Raw genomic sequence first — 6,421 nt, forward strand, 5'->3', positions numbered from 1 at the left:
TCTGACTGTGTATTTTTGTTAAACTTCTAACTCAAACAGAGACTGCAGCCAGTCTTAAACATGTAGTTTTAACAGAGTTATCATCATAACCATGCCTTGTTCCCTATCAACTTGATTTGTTTGGGCGCAGCAATGATAGCTGAGTGAGGGCTAAGGAAAAACAAACGATTTCACTGCAAGTAAACCATCGTTTACTGGTCAGTCTGTCTTTCCTCACTTCTAGTCTTTCATTAAGCCCGGCTCTATTTATAAAGGCCATAAATTCCCCTAACCACACTGAAAGAACATTCCAGGAGAAAGTTATTCAGAAGTTTGTAGAACAAAAACTATTTCACTTCCCTCCTCTTGTAGCTGTTTGACTGCTCACTAAGGGTTAGAACTTTATTCACTCTGTATGGTTTATATTTCCTACAGAGTCCCTACAGATTCATCATACCCAGATTCTAGAATGAATGGATGGATGGATGGATGGATGGAACACCTAAACAATAGAAAGGGAATATTGATTGGAAATGCAACACATTTTTCAGACTCCTATTTCTTCCTCCCTACCTCTCAAGAACTGAAAACCCTGTTCTTTTACTTTCTCCCCACCTGGCTCAGTTTCTACAAAATGCAAACTCCTCACCGCAAAGTTGGGTCAGAAGTCTCTGCAGAACCATTCTTTCTGAAACCTCCTGGCAGAGACAGACATTTCCTAGAGCATTACGGTGACTGAGCTAAACGAAGCTCTGACATACTTTCTGAACACAAAAGCACATGCATCCTGATGTCCTATTTCTTCTATCTGGCCTCTTTCTTTCCCTTCAGTACAAGGACACAGGGCCCTACAGTAGGGAATTATCTAACTGTATTAATAACAGCCAACTCATATAAGCTGTTATAGTCTACTGAAAAGCCTGATTAGCATGGCTAATTTAGCCTAGCCTGCAGTTATAATGTTATCACCTGAATCTCAAGTTTTAGCAGGAAGGTGGAACAACTAACCCAGCCAGTCCTAAAGTTTCGCAGCAGCAGAATGACAAAGACGTTTTCCTAATACGTGTGCACACATAAATAGAAATGCAAGCCTCGACAAGTCCGACAATTCCTGCCAAGCCCTTAGCAGTAAGCTTTTCCTGCTCATGAAGGTTGAGACTTTGACAGACGGACATCCAATGCCAGGACCAAGTAATATTTAAATATAATCAAAAGACATTAGGAGCCATCTAATCCAGGCATACAATATGTATAATGTCCCCTTTCTGCTGAAGTAAAAATTTTAAATCTTCTGTGTAAAAGTTTTAATTCACTCCCACTTACTTCAAACTCCATTCCTAGATCATTCCTGAGACATTAAAATACATTTATGATACAACACCTTGTGCAGCGATTGTGCTTCATCATATGTATGATTTGCACATTATGGAATGTGTTACATTAAGTGGTAAAGAGCTATTTTAGCTGCTTTCTTTAACATCTGGACCAGTTTAGATCGACTCGATTTTAAAACCTGTAGAAATCCCATTTATCTGAAACGGGTCTTCATCTGTGAAACGTTTATTCTGTTCATACCGTAAATATCCAGTTTGAAGGCTGGTACCGATTTGCAGCAGTCAAATGAGTAAAATTTTCCCTTTTTAATCTTGATTGAGTTTATTTGTGGCTTCTGGGTCAGTTACTCAGAAACCCAAAATACTGACAGCTGAAGTGTTAAACCCAAGGTTTGATGTGGTGAATTAAAGATAGGAAAAACGTTGGACACATTGGTTTTTATACGCAGTATAGTCAATGTGAAAAGCACCAAGGTCAGGTTTTTGTATTCTAGAAATGGAATAAACAAAACTCTCTGCAAACGTTTTTTGCAATAATCAATTTTTTTTTTTTTTTGTTCATACTTCTCCAAACTCACAGAAGATTGTGTGGGAAGCCAGTTTATGCTTTCAAGCCGTTAGACTTTGATGTAACTTTTTAAGATCCTTTCTAGATCAAATGTTTTCTTAGAACTTTAATGGTCTTTTCATGTTAGTCTTTGAAATTGAGCTGCATTTTCACTCATTTCCAGTTGTGTATCTGGGCGCTTCCAGGGGAATATTTTCTGTTTCCTAACCAAATTCTGGCCATAAAAAAAAACTAGAGACGGCTTAAGACGTTTGCACAGCATTGAAAGATGGTAATTCTAAATATTTTCTACAGATCTCCAAAATTTGAAATCATCCGCTCCAAAGCCCACTCATGATTCTGCTAACTTTAAAGCAAGCGTATTCTGTCTTATCACACAAAAATGTTCTCTATGCCCTAATGTAATAGAGGAATCTAATGAGGCTCATCTTTAAAGCCAGGGGACTGCAGATGTGGACGTCATAGCTCAGGTAACCTTTATAACCAGGTGCACCAGCTGCACACAGAGACAAGGCATCTTGCTAAGGGACTCATTAGAAATCTCTGTGCAGCCACAGCTCGGCTCAGCCTGATCCTCTGTACTCGTTCTGCCTCAGACTTAAAGAGGAACACAGAAAACTCGAGAATAACCTGAAAGTAGACTCATGGGAAAGGGTTAGAAACTACAAATTTAGATTCATTCAAATAAGGTCAGAAGCACTTCAGTAAAGTTCCCGAGAGTAAATTGTGAGAAACTAGTTTTCTAGAAGTACTAAGACACCAGCACACTTTATAAAAAGCACACAAGCTGAGGTGTTAAAAGATGTATTGTAACCTCCACAAAGTATAATATGCCACCTACTTGTCAGTGAAAATAAGTCCCACATCTCTTTAGTCATCATGCTAAAAACAAAACGCACATCCAGACTGGTCTCAAGTAGCTATCTTGAACTGTTGCATTAGAAAAAAATATTTTTTTTAGTATGTAAATTAAGTCAACGAGGAAATCTAGCTCCAAAACCACAGGATTACCAGTAAAGCTAGACTATCAGAGAAAATAAAACATATAACAGAAAAAGTCTGTTATTTAAAAACACATGGGATGGAGACCTTTAATTTTGAGAGATAATAGTATTTAACATAATAATAGAGTTTAGATCTAATAAAAGCCAAACATGATCTCCTACAGGCTAATTAGGGAGATAAACCCAGTTTCTATCTGGGACTCATCAGTTTCTCCAGTTCTCTGCAACCAGCAAGAGGTGCAGATAGTTAAACTCCTAACTGAAGGTTAGCTGGTATCCCTTCCCATCCCCCTTCTTATCCCCCACCAAAGTAGAAACCATTAACGGGGGGCCATATGGCCCCTTTCTTTCAATTGGTGGCAGTGAGCCATTCTGTCGGCTGCCTGAGTGTTTCCAAGCACTTTAAGGAGGTATGGGGTATAAAAATGTGGGGTATTGATGGATTCTGATTCTAATAACAGCATTTGTGCAATATCTACCTTATATTATTTCAAAAGCACTACTCTAATGATATATATTTTTTAATGAGATATTAAAGGTATTTTATTAATAAATAAAACATCACATGTATACTGATATGTAGATATATTACCTAAATTGTATATTTCTTTTGTTTATGATCATTTTTACTCAGATTTATAGTGTACATTAGATACTGAGAGTTTCACATTGCTTTGTGCATTTTTTAAATTAGTATTATTTTGTTATTACTGATTTTGTAATCATAATTGTAATAATTCTTGTTTTCATATTATCTGGGCAGAGGCTTCACAGAAGCTCTTAGAGCTTTCCAATGTGCCAATTACGTTCTTTTGTGTATTTTATTGTGCTGAATAACTAAACTTCACAGAGACGTGACATTTTAAATTTTTGCAGTGTAGAACATGCTATGACTGTTTGGCTCATGTTTGTAGCTGTCAGATGCTATATTTTGATACTTGGTGCAAACACCAAACCCAGCACCCATAGTTGTTACACATTGTTACTTAATTAATGCGGGCATTCATTTTGTTAGACATATTTGAACCACCAGTAAATTAGATAAACGAATTAATGAGCCAGAGATCTGCCAATTTTTCCTTGATTGGCTCTGATTGGTGAGCTAAAATACTTGGAACATTTTTATTATTTTAACCATTTATATAAAGAATAAAAGATAAAAATTCCCAGCTTTATCAGTCTATAAACCCATCAACAATCAGAATGTACCTCCAAATGTAACCGTTAAAACACGGATAAAGGTTCAGGACACATGGGATTCATCAGGATTCATAAATAAGGATAATGTTTTAATTCCTTCAATTTCTATCGGAATCCTAACTCCTACCTTTAACAAGGAACCTGCAGCCTATGTTTCCCCTTTTTGAGTTAATTAAACATCTGCATTAATCTAAATTTGCAGGCAGACCTCGAAAGAAATCGGTAGCGGCCTGGAAAAGCTTGATCCGTGCATCTCTAATGCAAAGTATTATAAGTAGAATTTCGCACTGTGGAGTCTGACCTCTTAAAGCCATTTCTGAAGATCAGGACATTGGAATATGTCTGCCAGTCGGACATAAGGAAGTGTGTCTATGAATTTTCAGAAATGTCGTGTGAATGATTTCACCAATATTTACCATCAGAGGTGAGGCTACAGTCCCATAAGCAGATGAGGTGACATTTTTAACCGCATGGCAGATGTTTGAGCATCACTGTCTGTTACTGCTATTACTCATACAGTCAGTTATATTTAGAAACATTAGCACATAACAATGCAGATATGTGTGAGAAAATGCATTTGGACAACATCTACCCAGCTTAGCAACAGCAGCAGACCTTCACAAAGTTCAGCACACCGGTGTTTTCTTTAATTTCAACAATCACATCTGCACTCAGCCATAAATTGTGCCCCATGCAGCACATAAAACATCAGTTATCATGAAGTGGTGATTGTGTTAAGCTGCAGTTCCCTCTCTTCTGGACAACCCTGGCTGGATTTCAGGGATAAAACCGTGGACCCTCATTGATTTCAGTGGTCACTCAAACAAAACAAAAGCCCACAGTCATGTGGACTGGTTAATCACAATATGTCCTTTGAACAAGTCAAGCTACATTCTCAACTCCTTTACACGCAGGATACAACATGAGGCCATGTTCTTATAACTAAACACCACGACCAGTCTTCATTTAGTTTACAAATGGTGTAAAAAAAAAACAAAAAAACCTTCCAGTTTACGCTGACAGACTTGGACCAATTGAGTTAGAAACTTCCTTTAAGAACCCTGTTCCTTTATTACACAAATCCTTTAACAGCAGAAATCCAAAAGGTTTCTCGATGACTTAATAAGCTTCAACCTAAAAGAACAGGCTGCTACAGAGCCATGAGCTGAATTAACAAAGCATTTATTAAACGCACCTTTTCCTGCTGTTTGTCTCATTGTCCTGGTGTAATCCTCACAGCAGCAGCATTCCCCGCGAACCGACCGATTATTCGTCTAAATTCACGACGCTGCTTTTTCAGTTGTTTCTTGGTTTTCTTCTCCTCTGATAGGAAGCAAGAGTGAGTTGATTCAAGCAGGCTAACAGCATCGGTGGACTCAGACAAAGCTCACTGTTGAGACAGTTTCAGGGTCTGAAAGACCAAACAGCTCGAGAAAAAGCCATATCCGCATCCTCCTTTTTGACGTTTCAATTTAAAAACAAACAAAACAAAAAAATTCGAAGAGAAAAAAAAATAGGACCGAAAAGTCAACTATATCATAATAGACGGAGTGATTATAACTCGACTAACCAGCTAGCCTGCCGCTACTTCCTTTCTCCTTGCCTTTAATAACAGTAGCAGTCTGGGCTCTGAAAAAACTTGAGGAAAAAGGCAGATTCTGCACAATGAATGCACCCTGTTGCTGCCAGGCGTTAGTTAGAGAGCAGCGCCCCCTGCAGGATCCAAGCCATGGCGCTACAAGTGTGGAACAAAGGAAACGTGTGTAGAGTCAGTGGCGCCACTAGGAGGCGTTTAGGGGGATGATTTGTTGTCAAGCAGAAACGATACGTCAGCGTGTCCGCCATAATGCGAGTGGCAAGATCGCCTTGAAAACTCTCCCAAATAAAAAATACAAACGATTCCAATAATTTTCATAAATAATTTTTAGAAAAACTAATAAATAACCAATTTGGTAATGTCAATATTGGCCATAATTGAGCAAAAACCGACTGTATGCTTAAAAGGTACTTAAATTTACCTGACTCTAAAAATACCAAAATACTAAATTTCATTCATTTTTATCGCTCTAGATTCTTTAATATATTTAATAGCATTAAATATGCTATCAAACTGAATACATAGGGCACATCAGAAATCAACACATTGTTCTGATCTGATAAAAAACGGATCTATTGAGAAAATGAAATGAAGAAACAAGTTACAAGTAATTTAATAAACTGTATATTAAAAATGTACAATGAAACAAATTTGTGTTTCTGTGTGTTAGCAGGATTTTAATGAGGTAACATCTCCCTTCAGATGTTCAGATGATTCAGATGAAAAGCTCTTGGGAGTG

The 6,421-nt window shown here is 37.6% G+C and overlaps 1 protein-coding gene across 9 annotated transcripts in view; it reads right to left on the reverse strand.

Moving 5' to 3' along the window:
- LOC124873582 (unconventional myosin-IXb) overlaps positions 1-5,799 on the reverse strand; it is a 75,069-nt gene extending 69,270 nt beyond the window's left edge. For 4 of the 9 annotated variants that reach the window (XM_047374313.1, XM_047374314.1, XM_047374312.1 and 1 more), the window contains exon 1: positions 5,281-5,785. The gene's annotated coding sequence lies outside the window, so the exon portion shown is untranslated. Of the gene's footprint in view, positions 1-5,280 lie in introns of all 9 variants that reach the window. The other 5 variants (XM_047374316.1, XM_047374318.1, XM_047374311.1 and 2 more) reach the window with 4 other exon arrangements.
- Between the last annotated feature and the right edge of the window lie 622 nt (positions 5,800-6,421).

Source organism: Girardinichthys multiradiatus, chromosome 9 (assembly GCF_021462225.1).
Source record: "Girardinichthys multiradiatus isolate DD_20200921_A chromosome 9, DD_fGirMul_XY1, whole genome shotgun sequence".
Classification (NCBI taxonomy): Eukaryota; Metazoa; Chordata; class Actinopteri; order Cyprinodontiformes; family Goodeidae; genus Girardinichthys; species Girardinichthys multiradiatus.